Source organism: Mustela lutreola, chromosome 3, assembly GCF_030435805.1.
Source record: "Mustela lutreola isolate mMusLut2 chromosome 3, mMusLut2.pri, whole genome shotgun sequence".
Taxonomy (NCBI): Eukaryota; Metazoa; Chordata; class Mammalia; order Carnivora; family Mustelidae; genus Mustela; species Mustela lutreola.
This window is the reverse complement of record NC_081292.1, coordinates 146,526,686-146,545,824: the sequence shown is the minus strand read 5'-3', so window position 1 is coordinate 146,545,824 and position 19,139 is coordinate 146,526,686. Positions and strand designations below refer to the sequence as shown.

At 38.5% G+C, this 19,139-nt stretch overlaps 1 long non-coding RNA gene across 2 annotated transcripts in view; it reads right to left on the bottom strand.

Moving 5' to 3' along the window:
• Positions 1-19,139, bottom strand: part of LOC131827133 (uncharacterized) — a 62,639-nt gene that overhangs the window by 19,527 nt on the left and 23,973 nt on the right. For both annotated transcript variants that reach the window (XR_009351899.1, XR_009351900.1), the window contains exons 3-4: positions 2,351-2,457; positions 1,170-1,294 (exon numbers count right to left, since the gene is read on the bottom strand). This is a non-coding gene — a long non-coding RNA (uncharacterized LOC131827133). The remainder of the gene's footprint in view (positions 1-1,169; positions 1,295-2,350; positions 2,458-19,139) is intronic.

The following is a 19,139-nucleotide window of genomic DNA, read 5'->3' as shown; positions in this document are numbered from 1 at the left end:
GCCTAGCGGCAAACACCATCCCCCTCTCACACCCATTCCTGCCAGGGCAGGTGTTTTTAGGGGAAACCTAATTATAGTGAATACCAAGGGTAGCCTGCAGTCTGAAGACAGGGAATAACCAATTGCACGATCATATTCTTGTAATACCATTAGTCTTAGATACAACTACACATACGTTCATATGCAAAGAATCAAGACACCAATCATGTCATTACCATGACAACGTTGTTCTAAAATGTTTTCCTTCTGCATTAATTAAACCAAGGTTACAAACCTAACAAACAATGACAGACCCAAGACAATTAAAGGCCACACCCATACTGGCTTGAGAGACTGTTCCCTGTGTTGTGCTCTCCAAAAAATAAAGCCTTCCCTTCCCAGGTATCTGAGGTCTTGATAATCTCTAGGCTGACGCAGCTTGATTGCATTTGAATGCCTGAGGAAAATGGAAATTCTGTTATATTTTAAAAGGAGTTTCAATTTTTCTGTTTACCTACAGAAAATGCCTGGGGTTACCACTTTCTTCATTAGTATTAGTAAGTCTCAATTTTTTAAAAATAAAGATTACCTCTGCCATTCCCCAGGACACTCCATTTCAACCTTATTATCATTACTGAGTGACCATTTCTCCTATACTGTTCATGTTTTACCAGAATCCAAATCTTGTCTTTACTTTTTTTTTTTTAAGATTTTATTTATTTATTTGACAGAAAGAGACACAGCGAGAGAAGGAAACAAGCAGGAGGAATAGGAGAGGGAGAAGCAGGCTTCCCACCAAGCAGGAAGCCCGATGAGGGGCTCTATCCCAGGACTCTGAGATCCTGACCTGAGCCGAAAGCAGGTACTTAACGACTGAGCCTCCCAGGAACCCCTGCCTTTACTTTTTAAAAAAGATTCTCACATGTGCTCCCCTTCATGTTGCACTGCCATGATCCCTTCATTCGCCAGACCCATTGTAATAACCTCTTGCTTCTCCTTTCTTTATTTTTCAGTATTTATCAGACTTCATTACTAGAGTTTTCTTTCCTTGGGAAAAACAACCAATCCAAACCTCTAATAGTATTTTCTTTCAGCCTTACCATGTTTAAAGCTTGTTTCTAAACCAGTCTTCTCTTGCCTCCTCCATATTCCATCATTGATATCATCATCATCATCATCATTATCATTACCGGTGTTATTCATTTCTTCTTCATGTGACTCAGATTTTGGCTACTCAAGCTAGCAAGGAGTCAATTTGGAAACAAAATTTTCAAATTTGACATGGAGGAATTATGGTCTTCCAAAACCTTTTCTCCTGAGAAGAAACAAAAATGCATAACAAAACTCTAATGCAACAGAAGTAGTAGTAAAGCAGCTACATTGCTAGAACAAGGTAGTTTTTGCAGGCAAAACTATCAGCATGTAGCTAACTGGAGACCTAATGGGAAAAGATGAGTCAGTGATGTTTAAGAAGATCTTGGTGTCAGAATAAGGTCTCCATGTTTTTAAACTTGGGTTCAAATAATCTTCTCTGTCTAATGCATTGTTACAGTCACAATCTTGATATTGCAGTTTTCCTTACTTACTTCAAAGTCTTAAAGACTTTGCTAACCATATGAAGGCAAAAGGCATCTATGATATTATAATATGATTCATCAAGAATAGCAATTAAACCACCCTCCGCATATCTGATGGTCAGGCTTGGAGGACTCTGGGGTCAAGTCTTTGTTCTTTGGCATGCTGGTAGGTTTTGACAGGTAATTCCTATTTCAAGAGGCATCCAAGTGCTCAGCTTTGAATCCCATTATGGAAAATGCTTATTTATCAACAATCAGATTATCATTTTCAAATATATAGATAATCATTTCTTTTACAAAGCAGGCAGAGTAATCCTTTAAAAACAGAAAGATGCTTCTGTCCCATCACTTTTAAGAAAAGCATCAAGACCTTGATGTGGAATCCAGGGCCCTCTCTACCACTTGCTGCCTCTTTCCCTCCGCTCTGGTTACTCTTGTCTTTCTCCAGTTCTTCCAATGGGGCGGACCTCAGAGCTCTTGCACACTGACTCCTCTTGTCTAACTCTTGACCTGGCTAACGTTTACTCAAACTCTGGGTCTTAGCTAAAACAGGACTTCTTCAAAGGGGGCTTTCCTGACACCCCCTTCCCCAATCTAAGGCACTATATTTATATTGTTTCATTGTAGCTTATTGTATGCTTTCTTTACATCCCTTAACACAAATCATAATTGTAAACTATTATACGATTCAGAGAACAAAGTCTATCTCCTTTTATCGTTCAGATTTTACCAGAGAAATAGCACTGCCCTGAGTAACATCAAAAGTCAAATTCAATCCATGGGTTAGACCTTACACAATTGTGGGTGCTGATGAAGTAGTCTATGAAAGGTTGCTTGCCTTGCCTTGGTGGTGGGTCTGAAGTCTTCACGGGTCTATAGGTTTGGCAGTCAGGATGAAATTCTAGGCATGACATGGAGAGAGCAAGGACAAACAACTCAATGAAGACAACCCAAATCCATGTTCATCTCATACCACCTTTGTTTTAGTCTGTTGCTAAACTCTGTTGCAACAGAAATGTATTTCCTACAGTTCTGGAGGCTGGAAAACCCAAGATCAAGATACTAGTGGTTTCACTGTCTGATGAGAGTTCACTTCTGGTTCACAGATGCCACCTTACCTCTGTAAGTTCCCATTGTGGAAGGGATGATGGTGCTCTCTTGGGTCTCTTTTATACTAATTAACACCCAAATCTTCATCCCCCAAAACCATCATGTTGGGGAATTTTGAGGAGACACATGCATTCAGCCTGTAACAACCTTCAATCCTGATAATGTGGGAAGCAGGCAGAAGAAGCTGGTACCCTCTGCTGTGGAGAAGACCATGTATCTGGCCCAGGACTCAGAGAAGCTGGAGAAGGAGATGAGGCAGGAGCGGCAGGAGCTGCAGGCTGGCTGCCCAATGACAAGATGAGCCAGCAGATCCATGACAATGTGTATGAGTGCAACAGTGCCTGGCTTGACACCGGCTTTCAGAGCTGCTACTTCCCTCTCCTCCCCCCTTCCAAATTTCGACATGATGTTTTTTATGCCCAATACTAAACCAAAACCTCACACAAACGGGAGATTTTGAGAAGCATGGTTTCAGTTGAACGAAGTTGACACAGTACAAAACTACCCCATCCCTTATTAGTCTGTAAGTACCGTGACACCAGGGAATATATTTTGTATGCAGCACTTAGAATAACTTTCAAAACACAGTAAGTCCTGAATAGGTTGTAATTCAAAGGATACATTCGTTAATGAACAAATTTTATTCTCATAATAAAGTTCAAAATGAACTTGTTCATTTAAAAAAATCATCCTGTGAATTAAAATTAATTCAGGTCTTAATTGTGGGTTGCAAATTGTAATTGTGAAATTAGCAAACTTTGACTAGGATACTATTTTAGCAGGGCATTTAATAAATTTAACCACTGATGGTAGCCTAATAATTAGTGCAAACAAATTTGTAACTACCTAAAATTGTTTTGGGAAGTAAATATAGTAAAGTAAAATTAATTTTAAAATGTCACTACAGGGGAGGTCTGGGTGGCTTAATCAGTTAAGCATCTACCTTTGCCTCAGGTCATGATCACAGGGTCATGGGAGCAAGTCCTGCACTGGGCTCCTTGCTCAGCAGGAGCCTGTTTCTCCCTCTGCCTGACTCACTCACTCTCTCTCTCTGGCAAATAAATAAACAAAAATTCTTTAAAATGTCACTACAGACAAAAGGTGGTTTTTCCTCACCTTAATTACGATATACATACTTTTAAGAAATCAGAAAAAAATGACAATTCCTTAAAGCTTCTCAAGATGTAATTGGTGACAAAGAATGAGAATACCTTTTGATGACTGTATAACACTCTGTTTGAAACTAGTCTAAATGTCAACAATTGCGTTGAAAATTAGGAAACTTTGGTGGGAAAGGGGCCACTCCTATTCACAGATCTTCTGGTACCTTCCAAGGAGCTGAGATATGAAAGGCTAACTGCCCCTCTCAATTTGACTATTGAAACCCCCAAGGATCTGGAGATCCCCATCCAGAGCTGGCCTTTGGCACACTTACTGGTTTTGAAAAGTCAATGTTTGACAACTTTTAGATAATAATTGTTGCTTAATTGTGCTTTGGCTTATAGGATACATTGAAGCCAGTGAATATACAATTTGCCATTGATGAAAACTGAAGAAAGTATTATTGGTGATGTGTTTATTTTAGTAATATTTAGTTTCTAATTTTAGAAAACTCCCCTAAATTTTTATGATGTGCTAGTGCAGTGATTGAGGAGAAAAAGGAATCATATGGGATTTATCCAGTTTTAAGGATTTCAAAGAAATCCTTCAGCATGTCATTTTAAGCAGGTGAAGACATTTTAGGAAAAGTAACCTACTAATGAAATGTGAGTTTTTGTATCCTCATTAGGCAAGTTCTAAACAGGGAAGGACCTGAAACACCATCAGTTTCAAACTGTTATTCATTTAAGCATTCATTCATTGCACAAATAATTTTTAAGTGTCAATTATATACTAAGCACAGGTTAGACGCTAGGATTGCAACAATGAATTAAACATAAAATCCTTTGTCCTTCATTGGGGAGGGTATGTGCTATGATGAGTGCTGTGAATTGTGTAAGACTGATGAATCACAGACCTGTACCTCTGAAACAAATAATACATTATATGTTTAAAAAAAAATCCTTTGTCCTTGTGGAACTTAAAGTCTAATGGGTGATTCAGTTAATAAATAATTTCACATATAACTACACAACTGTAATACAGTGTACAATGAGAGGGCTAACAAAGGGACCTAAATTTAGTCTGGGGTTCAGCATAGGTCTCCTTGAAGAAATAATAACTTATTTACTTTCTCAGATACTTAATAAAGCAAAGTGGCAAAATTAAATGAAAATGTTTCAATGGACAGATTTTAGCATTAGTTCTAATTCCATCCATCCATCCATAAAATAGATCCAATCTTTCTAAATAAATTATAAGCAAATTGAATGTAAAATTAGTTAAGAATAATAAAGTACTATATATTCCAAAAATAAAATGATCAGTAGCAGAAATCTATGTATTGTGAATGTTGTTCATCACACTAATATATTTTTTAAAGTGGTAATTTCAATGGCTTTAGAAAAAGCATTTTATAGAAAGAAAAATGCTTATTATTAAATTAGGAAAATAAAGAAATTTCTTAAACTAGTTAAAGACATTATTAAAGATCTCTCAGCAAATATATTTAATAATAAAACTTAAAGAAATATTTCTACTAAAGTCAGGAGACCACATCTACTTGACACTGTCCTAGATGTCCTAGTAAATGCAATAAGAAAAGAAATAAGTAGTACAAAGATTAGAGAATGTATCAGTTAGACTAAATATGACTCAATTTGTTGTGGTTTGGAAATTAAAAGGTGGACCACATTGTTCATTTCTGAAAGGAAGAAAGGAATTAGTCACTATTTGCAAATAATATGTTAATCTTATCAAAATCCAAGGCAAGGAACGGAAAAACTAATTCAATGAATAAGATAATTCAGCAGAATTTTTCTACCAAGATAAAAAAGGCAACATGAAAGAACTCAATAGTATTTCTTTATATCAATTTTTTGAAAGACCAGCAAAAATTATAAAATGTTAAGAAATTAATTTTTTAAAAAGTTAGACCTTTATAAAGAAATTATGAAACTTTTTAAAGGACATAATACGGAATTTGAATAAATAAAGATTATTTTCAAGGATGAAAGGACACACTTTCATTCTTTTTTAAAAGATGTATTTATTTGAGAGAGAGAGAGAGCATAAACACGAGGGGCAGAGGGAGCAGAGGAAAAGTCTGAAACAGCCTCTGCACTTGGTGTGGAGCCCGATGCAGGGCTTGATCCCACAACCCTAAAATCAGGACCTGAGTCAAAACTGAGTCAGTCACCCAACCAACTGCGCCACCCAGGCACCCTGAAAGGACACACTTTCATATGAATATTTCATCAATGAAGCTATAAATTTATTAAGTTCCAATAAAAATTATAGAATGATTTTTTTTTCAGCAAGTCTAACAACCTGAATACAGAACTCATAAAAGGAGTCAAAGCACATGAATAGCTAAGGCAATTTCTGAACAGGAAACACAGCAGTCATACATTTCTTAAATCAAAAACAGCAACTAAAAGAGAAAAAAGTGGTAAATTTGACTACATTAAAATTAAAATGTTTACATAGTTAAAGACACTGCCAACAACATTAAAAGAAATGCAACTGACTAGGAAAATCTTTTTGGTAATAATAATAACTAACCAAGGATTAATAGTTGGTTACAGTGAACATCATATTCAATGGTGAAAAACTGAGAGACTGTCCTCTAAGATCAGGACTAAGATAAGGATGTCCACTCTCACTACTTTTATTCAACATAGTACTCGAAGTCCTAGCCACAGCAATTAGACAAGATAAAGGAATAAAAGGTATCCAAATTGATAAGGAAGAGGAAAAGTTTCACTATTTGCAGAAGATAAAACATTATATGTAGAAAACCCTAAAGACTCCACCAAAAAACCACTAAAACTGATAAATGAATTTAGTAAAGTCACAGGATAGAAAATTAACATACAGAACTGTGTTACATTTCTGCACATTGCTAATGATCTTTAAACCTGCAAATATCAATATAAATACATATCAAAAGTAATGCTGAAAAAGAAAAGCAAGCTGTTGGTACATATAATATGCTATTTATGTGTAAAAAAGAAAACAATCCTATGTGTGTTTTATGCTTATCTCTTATATATGCATAGCATTTAAAAGCATAGGCATATTATACATGTACAGAAATATATGTACACGCTTTATATAGTAATATGTAAAACTACGTATAAATCTATTTGAGAGTAGACTGGAAGGAAATAGCACCTCAAACAATCAGAAGAGAGGGGTGTAAGGAACAGGAGGGAATAACCATGGGGACAGGGTTTAAAGGAGACTGACCTATAGTGTATGATTTCTTAATTAACAAACAAAAGACTGAGAGTCAATGAGACAAAATATTAAAAATGTTTAATTCAGAATGACCAAATAAGAGATTTCCTATATTACTCTTTGTAATTTTTTCTCCTTCGACTCTCAAAAGCACAATTTTAAAAACATACTTATAAATTCCTTTTCACAGTGTAAATATGCAGTTCAAAACGGTCAAAGTGTCTTTGGAATTTTCTTTTCTAAAGGTCCCTGATTAGAATAATCAGGCACCTTTCTGGTTGGGAATGGAAAAGGAATTAGAAGAGAAAGTCCAAAGGCCAAGTTCATTATGGGCATTCCCTGAGTTCTTTCTAGAGAACCGAAGCCTATGGTGTGGGGGTAGAGTAGGAGAGAGGTAGAAGAAAGCTTATCCCCAGAGCTTTCTTCCTGCATCCCTGTGGACTCCTCCATCTGGTGGAGCATAGAATTCATGAGCAGAAAGAGTAAATAAGAAAGGAGAGAAAATAAGAAGCTCCCTTGAGGCTTAGGTAAGATGTTGTTGACAAGAAATATCACACTCTTTCTGGTAAGAGGCCAAAAAGGTAAAAAGCTCTAGTGAGCCATAATAATGTAGAAGAGAGAAGTCCACACAATGTAGAAGACTGAAGTTCTCCCCGCCAGATGATCTTCTTGGACATACCCATACATGCTAAATTTAAACGCTGAGTAACAACAGTAGATGACTCCACTCAGCATCCATCTTCTATTATTATAGGGTTACAGGCCAAAGAGATTGGGCTACTACTTTTTTTGAGGCTTCAGCACACTAAAAATGATAAAATTAAAACTAAACTTATGTAATTGTATTATAAAAGTGTTCCTAATTAACAATATTGCTGTTGATACAAATTATAATGAAATATAAGTATGCTAGTCATCCCAACTATAAATTATGAAAACACATCAATTCATAGTGCACTATGAAAGTCTTTTCCAATGGTGGGACAAAAAATGTAAAGGTCTATGATGAATGTCTTTGTCTTTTAACCCTAAAAGTGTCTCTGTGACTGTATGTAATACTTCAGTAAAAGACAATGCCAAAAATCTTCAACTAAGTCCCTTCATGAATAAGGAATCAGGCCTAAGTGGCCTTCTTTGGCATCCCTCCCCTCTCTCCTTGTTTAAATTCTTCTCCTGGGAGACCACTTGAGAGAAATGACTGGGTCTTATTAGTTGAGAGAATGAAGAGAACTAGAGCAGGGCTTTGGCTAAACCAGTAGAAACCTGGCACATACTACAAGTCAACTGGATGGAAAGGTCAAGTTCAGAAAGGATGACATAAAGCAGAGAGGGGCAGGAAGGTCCCCTAAGCCCAGTCAGGTAAGATACTCAGAGCAGAGACACGTGCCTGGTCTAACTGCCCTACACGGAGCCTGGTGGCTCATGGAATGATGGTGGGATGCATAATGTGGGGGGGGGGGGTGCTCAACTTTAAACCACCTTCTCTCTGCAAATCATGGTCTAAGCAGCACATTTTAGTCTCCTATTTCATTTTTCTAAAGATTTTACTTGTAAGGGTTAACAATAGTCATGTTCACATTTACTTTGAGAAATTGTTGAAATGCCCTCAAACACAGTGGTGGCTTCTTCTGGGACCCCTACCCCATGAAAACACATACACTGCCATCAAACTAAGCTTCTGACTTAAAGTCTGGGGAAGGAAGCAGCAAAGATCATATAGTTACACTAACAGTAGAGGGCCCAAAAAGAGGGAAGAATTAAGGAATTGTGAGGTCTGGACAAATAGAAACAAAATCTCAAGCCCTGGTCTGTGAACTGTGAGGATCCAGATACAGGGCACCAGCAGTTGAGGGTACAGTTTGGTATTCACCAAAGTTTCCCAATATTCCTATAGCTTAAGTCCAGAGGTGGTCTGAATGTTAGGACCTCCTGAGTAGGTGAAGGAACCGTACAATTCCCATAATGTATACATCTCTTATGAATGCATCCAAAATGTACACATCTCTTATGAATGCATCCAAAGCAGAAAATATACCACCAGGTCTATTAAAGGTGCTCTATTTTTAAAATATTATTAAAAGCATAATAAAACTCTAAAATATCATAGCCTACAAGGACTGTGTCTGAGCAGACTGTGAAATAATCTGATCAAAGAGTCTTCATGGCTATTTGTCTTTTGACAGTACTTTCCTCATGTGGAAACCCAGAATGGTACTCTATTACTAAGAATGGAAGAGAAAGAAAGGCCCAGGGCATCCCATTCCCAAGAGATAATTGATATGAGTTATAACAAAAGAGAAAGTGAATGAAAGCACAAGATGTTTTTCAGTCTTGGCTTTCTACAAGGTCAATAGAATTGTTGCATGCTTGCTACTTTGTTATTAGAAAGTGGAGGACATTCTCCTATTAATTTCCCCAAGTGAGTAAGAGAAAGTTGCAACTGGATGCCTCCCTGTATTGGGAGGCCTATAACATCAAGGAAGAGAAAAGAAACCAATTATGTTGCCAACATTTCAATTTGGTGAACCTTTTGTTGTCAGTTCTTTCTAACTTGGGGAGATGGGATAGAGAAGTAAAGTGGGAGAGAGAATAGAAGAGCCTTTAGGGGTCTGGAAGAGGGAACGTTCATCTGCAAAAGTAGAAACCAATGTGAATTTTTGTGAATCTGCTTATAATTTAACATAATCTTAAAAAGAGAATAAAGCAACTTTGATGAAAAACAACAACAACAACAAAAAGCAATCTATTTAAATTAATTTGGACCCTGGTAAGAAAAAGATCTCCTTTGACCTTTGGTTTAAAATTTCTTAAAAAAGCAAAACAGAAAGGGAGGGGTGCCTAGATGGCTTAGTCAGTTAAGTATGTGCTTTCTACTCGGGTCAGGATCCTGAGGTCCTGGGATGGAGCCCCCCATTGTGCTCCCTGCTCAGTGGGGAGTCTACTTCTCCCTCTGTCTCTCTCTTTTGCCTGTGCTCTCTCTCCCTCCCTCACTACATTAAATAAAATCTTTTTAAAAGGGGCAGAGGTACCCCAAAAGGAAGACTACTTGCAGGGAAAGTTTCTGTGAAGAGTTAGTTAGTTGCTAGTCAGATTTTAACAGAAAAATCCCCTGAAATTTCTCAAGTTTCTTCCTCTGTGTCATTCTGGGTTGCTGTCATGAAACACAACCAAACCTAAGTTATAGCTGTCTTGGTACCTATACAATAACCACTGAAATGGAAAAAAAAAATTCATTTAGAAAAAGTACTTTAAAAATCCCTCTTATTCCTCAAAAAGTCAAAAATAGAATTACCTTATGAGTCATCAATTGCACTATGAGGTATAAACCCAAGGGATACAAAATCACTGATTCAAAGAGACACATGCACCCTGATGTTTATAGCAGCATTATCAACAACAGCCTCATTATGGAAAGAGGCCAAATGTCCATTGACTGATGAGAGGATAAAGGAGCTGTGGTATATATACAGAATGGAATATTACTCAGCCATAAAAAAGAATGAAATTTTGCCATTGGCAATGACATGGATAGAGCTAGAGTGTATTATGCTAAGAAAAATACCATATGATTTCAACTATATGTGGAACTTAAGAAAGCAAACAGATGAATGTGGAGGGGGGGGACAGATGCACACAATAAAACAGACTCTTAATTATAGACAACAAACTGATGGTTACCAGAAGGGAGGTGGACGGGGGATGGGCTAAATGAGTGATGGGTATTACAGATGGCACTTGTAATGAGCACTGGATGTTACATGTAAGTGACGAATGCACTAAATTCTACTCCTGAAACTAATATTGTGCCATATGTCAACTAACTAGAATTTAAATAAAAACTTGATACAAACAAAATTCCCTCTTATAATTCTCAATTAGTGAGTTGAAAATTCAATTTAAAGGATTGATAAAAATGAAATCACCCCCAGTCACCCAGCATCAGAAAGAACTAGCTAACCACAGTTTTATAAGCTATAATTGTCAAAGAGTTGGCATTTTCAATAATTCAGTCCTAAAAAAACAGCCCCATGTTCACAACAAAAGACCCAAAGGCACTTGAACATGGCTCCCCCAGACAGGATAGCAGGTGGCTGCAAACCTAGCCCTACGCAGGGAAGTCCAGTAGAGGGAGTTTCCGTGGCTTCTCCCCGACTCATACTGGCAAAGGGGTCAGTGTGCAAGGCTCAAACATGAAAGCAGACTGAGGGGATGGCTTTGAGGAAAGTGTTTAAACTGGCTGAAAGGGACTTTTCACATTAATCAGTGTGAGAAGATTTGGGACCATTTCCATCCCTTAGTTTATGCATTTCTATTTTTTTAAAACCTCATAAACAAAAAGTTAGAGCCATGATGGTAAAAGATTGTTTTTTCCCCTAAGATGATGGGGGTTAATAGAAAAAAAAATGTTTCAAAGAGCCTTTTTTTAAAAAATTCATGAGATCACTTGATCTTTTATCAGGTCACACATTTGTTTCTTTGAGGTCATGAGACGATGTGTTGTTGTTATTATTGTTGTTGTTATTTTAAGAAGGTCTCATGCCCAGTATGCAGCCCAGTGCAAGGCTCATACTCATGACCCTGAGATCAAGACCTGAGCTGAGATCTACAGTTGGACACTTAACTGACTGAGCCACTCAGGTGCCCTGAGACTCTGCGTTATTTTGAAAACACTTAACTAAAATCCCTTTGGAAGCTCTTTTCCTCCATTCTCCCTCCAAAGTGACGATGGACAGAAAGAAAGTGGCTGAGATAAAATAGAAACATATTGCTGAAATTCAAATTCAAAGAAGATTCCATCTAGAAAGAGACTGCAGAAATCAATGAGACCAGTGGTTCTCAAATTTGGTTGCACAATAGAATCACCTATTTAATGTTATTCCAGACTTATTTCAACTCAGCTTTCTTAAAATACATCTTTGATTATTTCTTTGTCAAATCTTCTCATCTTTCTGTCTCTCCCATCTTACCACCACTGCCAAATTTAGTCATGGGAATACCTAGACTTCTAAGGATTGATTTTCATTCTCTATCCTATTTGGGACCAACAGCACTCTCAACTCCTTCTCTTTTCATATGAACATCTACAGAGTTTTTCAAGACTCTCCTCCACTTCATGGATGCTAGTGCTACAATATTTATTGCTTCTAATGCAGAATGTAATTAGTAGCAATCTACATTTGTTTTTGTTGTATTTTTAAGGTTAATATATTCATTATAAAATAATTTAAAATATTAAAACTTCATAAATATAAACACTAGATAATACACAGAAAAGGACACAGATGAGAAAACGTTCAATTGAAATGCAAAATTACCTAAATATTGTTTTCATGTGTATCAAAGTAGTGAAGACTCTTAATTGTGTGATGCTTAATGAAATGCAATAGGCATTTTTGGGAGTTTTGTGTAGGACTGTGGATTATTATCACACTTCAAAATACAATTTGACAATTTATGTCTGAAGGCTTTAGATTAATTTCCAAAACCTAGCATTCATTGCTAAAGGAAAAGAGTCAGCCATCTCAATTTTCTTTTTTTTTTAAAAGATTTTATTTATTTATTTGACAGAGAGAGATCACAAGTAGGCAGAGAGGCAGGCAGAGAGAGAGAGAGGAGGAAGCAGGCTCCCTGCTGAGCAGAGAGCCCGATGCGGGACTCGATCCCAGGACCCTGAGATCATGACCTGAGCCGAAGGCAGCGGCTTAACCCACTGAGCCACCCAGACGCCCCAGCCATCTCAATTTGCATCTCTGTCTTTCCTTTATAAATTTCTGTTCCTTTGTCATAATAGCCATGACTCTGGGCATCCCATTAGAATTCCAATAAATGTTTTATGACTTTTTCTGGTCTCTATATTATATCACTTTGTGAGGTATGCATATCTTCTGAGTCTTCATCAAGGAAGAGTCCTGATTTTCACAGGCTACAAACTGAGGACCATAATAGCACCCACTTCACAACATTATGTAAATTAAGTGAATTTTTATGGGGAAGGCTGAGGTTGACTAGTTGGCTGGAAATTTTCTATCAGTTCACTCTGTAATTGGAGCCTAAGCTCTTGATTGTCTGGGAAGCAATAGTCTGCAGCAATAGTCTGTTTCCCAAATTTCCTCCCATAGCAGGGAAAAGTCATCATGGACAAATTACATACTGAGCATGCTCTGCTGCTGCCTGGGAGCATGATGGTGACCTTCTGTAAAAGAGGAAATGGAGGAAGACCGAGACATAAAGGCTACAGTTTTTAAGGGGAGACATTTCCCTGTTTTTGCTAGGGGGTGCCAGCACCAAAAGGCAATTGAGACTGGAAAAGTTACCCTGTTACTTGGCAGCTGATGTTGCGTGCATCTCCCAGCAAGAAAGTACCACTGAACTGTGAATTTAGCTGTCTTCCACAGACTGTCTCAGTTTTTAGGCCTTAGTTGCCATACTTGATGGGCTCTTCCTAGCATTCTTGGTCAAGGCAGATTTGTCCAACACAAAGGGCAAAGAAAGACACATTGTTGGATGCTTGGGTGGGTTGGGTGGCTCAGGTGGTTAAACATCTGCCTTTGGCTCAGGTCATGATCCCAGGGTCTTCTACATGGAGCCTGCTTCTCCCTCTCCCTCTGCTTCTTGCTCCCCTTCACCATTCATGCTCTCTTTCTCTCTCTCTGTCAAATAAATAAACAAAATCTTTGGGGGAAAAAAGACACATTGTTTCTTTCCATCTATGCCACGTAAGCCCTATTTAACTTGGTTCAGTTAGCACAAAGTTGGGATTTTTCAAAAGAAACTTGAATTGGCAACCAGAAGCGGGGAATAAAAACAACTAACAAAATGAAAGCATACAGAATGGGCTGGTTATAGAGTTTCTTCTAAGATTTTCTCTCCCTCTCTCCCTCCCTTTCTCCCTTCCTTAGTTTTTTGTTTGTTTGTTTGTTTTTGGGTTTTTTTTTTCCTTTTTTCTTTTCTTCTTGATACTACCAAGCTGGTCCTTGGGAAGTCAAGGTTAAATAAGAGGCTTGACTTTCTTTCCCTAATTTAGCGGTAATTGAGCCAAGCAATAGCTTTGCTGCAGCTTATAGACACTGAATCATAAAACCATTTAAACTTCAATCCTAAGTATTCCATGTCTCATTTCTGCTCATTTTAGTCTGAGTCCGTCTTTGAGATTCTCCATATCCCTTCCACCTTAACTTTCCTGCGATATTTGCGGTAGCTCAGGAATGTGCTTGCATTACTCCTAACTGCCACCGGGTGGTGTCTAATGCTGGATCCCATGGTTTACATATTTATTTTAAATAAGTCTGTGATGAAGTCAATTTTGCTTTCTCCATTAAAATATGCCCTTAAAATAGAATGTAAAATGTTTAACCATTCATCGATGACCAGATCTTACATAATGACAACAAACATTTGTATCGCGCTCTGTCATTGACAAAGTATGTTCACATCCTTTGCTTTCATGTTTCTGATAGTTCTTTAAGGCACTAGGGCAGGTATTTTTATCTGCCACACTTTACAGATGATGGAAAGGGTGGGTTATATAGGCCAAGATCACACAGTTACTGAGTAGAATAGGGATATAAGACTGATTGAATCCAGGCAACTTGTTCAACATTGCGCTGTAACGACACGGATAAAGAAGAAACACCAGGAACAGGTTTTAAAGCCCCAGTATTATATACCTTCACAAAATTAACATCCTCCTTATTGGTTTTAACTGTTGAGGTTATGTTCTGGGTGTGGCATCTACATTTTCTATGCGTTCTAGCCTTGAGACCCACAGAGCGCTCACCTGTCTACCTCACAGCTTTAGACAAAATGTTAATTGCCGTGTAATCTTCAGTTTCTCTGAGTTTAATATTCTTCTTTTTTGTCATATTTTGTACAATGAGAGGCTGCCTCTCTTCTTTATTTCCTTGAACAATAAGGATCCCTAAATATGACACATATCTTAAATGATATGTTAACACATGATTGTTTCTTCCTCAGTCAGGAAAAAAAAAAAACTCCCTAGTAACCAAGTTGCTAAGTTCTCTTAGGAAGCTTGGCTACTGTCAGTGAATGCTCAGATCTATCTTTTCTTCTTAAAGGATCCAAACCAATATTTTCCTTTTGGGGAATTTTATGATGATTTTTAAAAAAATTTTTAAAGTAGTTAAGATGTGATTTCCTTATGACCATCCACTAATAGATTAACTCGTGGCCAGCAAGTAAGATTTCAAGTATATTTTTTAAAAATAGTAGTCATAGCAATTTTTGTTTATTGATCACTCACTAGCTTACAGACATTCTGCCTCCCAGTTAAAATTTTTTGCAGTTTATTTCATCTTCACAAGACCTTTACATGGTAGATACTTTTATTTATTTTTTTTTTTTACGGTGAAAGAATTTATATTTAAAATTAGCCAACTGGACTGAGTTTAGGCGATCCCAAGTTTGCTGGCATCCTCCAAAGCATCATAGTCAGAGGCTAGTGAAGCATATACCTTCTTCCCTCCATCAGACCTATTTAGGGTGTTGACCTTGCATAGACCATCTTCATAACCCATTTGATCTGGTGTTTGCTGGCCCTCACAAGTGTAATGAACATGGGTGTGCTGTTGTCTTCTATCTTCTTCATAACTGACTTGCTGGAGAGGGGAGCTTGATGGCAGAGCTGCAGTTTCTTGGACCGCCAGAAGATAGGTGACATGTAGATCTTCCGTGTGTGTGTGTGTGTGTGTGTGTGTGTGTGGCTGTGGACATCTTTCATTTTCAGCACCATTTTCTTGGCCTTTAGAGCCTTTGCTTAGGCTTCGGCTGTGAGAGGCATGGGGCTTCCGTCTTTGCTTTAGGCACCATCTTCTTGAAAATTCATAGATGACTTTACTATTTGCATTTTCTGGGTAAGGAAACTGAGGCTTATAGGAGTTCAAAGCCTAAATTCAGAGTAAGTGATAGAGCCGGGATTTAAAGCTGGATCTGCCAGAACACGAATCTTAGGCTTCCTGACTTCACGTGTGCTTATCTTCCGGTTTCTCCGGCTTGAACATAAGTCAACCCAATTCTTTATTCTTCTAACTAATTAAAAATAAGCATCCCTATCACACTCCCTTTGTGTTTTCAACCATCACCACTCCACCTTTGCATGTTGCTTACAGTAGGGAAAACCCGTGCAAGGCAACTCAGGGGCAGTGGAGTCTAATAGGTTCATGCTGATGATTTTGCTCGATAATTCTAGGTTTTTAGAGGATTTTGATGTCAGAAATTCATTTTCCATATTCCCAAAATCTTAGAATGTAGGTGAGCAAAGATACCTCATGAATAAATGAAACCTCTGTTTAATAGCCATCATTCCCCATTTCCTCCTGTCTAACTTAAGAAGGGAAGGAGGTTATCAGGACACAGTATAGCTTACAGAGTCTGAAAAGCTGAACAATCAGGCCTCAGGAAAGGCAGGACATAAAGGATCCCTGGGAATCTGAGCAGGAAGAGCGGATGGACTTTTACTTCACAGTGATGCAAACTGATGGTTCAGCATTCAACCTTCCTGTGTGTCTCCACTTAAGTATCAAATTCCAGAGACAGAAACAAAATGGTCCAGATTGGCCTCCTTCTAATTGCATATATACATGTATCTTCCTCTACGTGTGAGCACTAGGAGACTTTTGTTCAGGGGTGTTAGTCAGGAAAGACCAACCAACTAATAAACAGTAACAAAAACTCAGAAGTCCAAAACCTTGTTGGTCTGGGGGAAGCAGTTTCAGTGAAGAAGCCATATTGCATCAGGGAGTGAATGGGAAGCGACAAAACACGGACAATACAGGGAATGTGACTCTTTCAACAGGTCTGTGCAAAGGCAGCAAGATGTAAACTGACCATGTGTGGGATTAGGGGTAGGAAAGGCTTTTGTGAGTTTGCCTTTAAGATATGGTATCCTTGAATATCTTTGTGGGCTGACATGGGAGACAAAAATCAAGGTCATTAATGGAGCAAGTTACGGAAGAAGGTATGGAAGACTGGTGGTATTAGAAGCACGGGAGGAGAGCTTAGTTCTTAAAAGTAGGAGCTTAGCTTTGAAACAGTTTTCTAAATAGAAGTTTGCAGGGTGAGAGGAAAGGAAAGGTGTTCTAACGCATGGCCTCTGTTTCTCAGTGAAATAGAAGAGAAAGCGATCTGCAGACTGCAGGTCTACGGAGGAACGACTGAACATGGGTGGTGAATGTCCGTGACACTTGCTACAGGGTATGGTTCACTAAGACAGCAGAGCAAGGGAGAACCTTAGTCAAGCTTGAAGCCACGATTGCTGACTTTCCCACCTTCCTCCTGTTGCCTGGTTGTTTTCTGGTTTTTGGTTTTGGTTTTGGATTTTTTGACATTTTAATGCTTATTGGTCACTCTCCCAAAAGGTGAACAAAGAAAGAAAATACAAATGGGAAACAGAAAATGGGAAAATAGAAAATAGAACTGGGAAGCCAAATGTTGCAGATTAAGGTCCAGATGGCCAGACCTTAAAATTTCTGCCTAAGTTTTGGTGGGGGTGGAGGATAGGATGGCAATAGCAATAGCTTGTGAGGTTACCAATGGACCCCCACCATTCATGCGTCTCCATTATAATTCCCAGTTCATGGTTGCTGGTTACCACTCTCGGCGACACAGATCCCCGGCCCAGAGGATGGGACAAGAGCGTGGCCCATCCCCTCAGGTGTAACTTTATCCCACAGGAGCATTCCAGGTTGGCAGTACTTGAGTCCTTGATATGGCCAAGGAAGGAGCAAGGAAGGCAGCTTGCATGGTCTCAAGGCAGAACTGTCATAACAGCCAATACTTATCTTCTACAGCTGCAAAGGATGCCCTTGGCAAGATAAAAGATATATTGGGTTAAGGCCAGGTGATCCTGCATGAGATGCCAGACAAGATCTGCCCCCTCCGAGTCCTTGAAAACTGAGTGTCCATCCTTGGCTTCAGAATGACTGGAATCAAAACATCCCAGACTTCTAGGCAGCGCAACCAAAAAAGCAGAATTTCAAACTGCACTGAGATGGAAGAAGCCATTAGATGATGTAGGAATTAGAACCCCTATCCCACCATTTCCTGTGTGCCATTGGGCAAATTACTTATTCTCTCAGAGTCCATTTTTTTCATAAATAAAAGAGCAATTTTACCATTAAATTAAATATGTGGCTGAAAGCATTATATCGTGAGCTTGGCACATGTTATGTGCACAGCAAGTGCTTCAAAAACTGGATTATGACACCTAGCTTGATTAGAAGTTACAGGCAGGGGTCCCTCTTAGAATCAACTAGAAGATTCCTGCTAAATTGCTCTGTAGATATAATGTAATTAAAATTCAAAGTATAAAGGAGTTAACCTCTCTATCAGAAAAATTCAGCAGCAGCAACAGCAAAAATCACAAACTACAAACAAATAAACAAAAAACCAACAGGCTCTTAGCAATTCACAAAAGCAAGTCCATTCTCCTAAAGACTGAGAATTAGATTCGAATTGACAAGGACATGGTTTTTTGACAAAGCAATGAAAGTACATACAAAAAATATGCAAATGCTCCCATGAAACACCACAGTGACTACTTCGAACTACTGTTAACAAACCTTCCTACCTCAGTGCTATTCCTGTCCTTTCTATTCTTCTTTCATTAGTGACTCATCATGAAACTTAGCTCCAGTGAACTTGGATTCCTCGCCCTGTCTTCCTAGCTCTGCCTTGTTGCTCATGTCATTCCATTCATTTAGAATTCCTCCTCCCATCCCTAGGTACAACCCTACCAACTTTCCCATTCAAACATGGATCAGATCTCACCTACTGTATAAAGACTTCCTTGTCCATACCTCTTCAGAGTGACCATTCTCTTCTCCAAAATCCCAGGGTACTTCTCTTCTATAGAACTAATTTGTCCAGCTTGTAGGCATTTGTCATTCCTGTGGGCTGCTCAGCCTCTGAACCCTTTTCCTATGTTTGGAGGAAGTGGAGCCTGCCTCCTACTCTAGAAGTTGAAGATGCTTATACTCTTTCCAAGCCTCCTTTCCAGTTAAGATAAGGACCCATATTGGAGGCCCAGCCAATCAGATGCACTCATGGTACTCTGAAGAAGCAACGAGTGGTGGGAAGAAGCAGTGGAAGGTGACGCCCGTGGACACACACCTATGT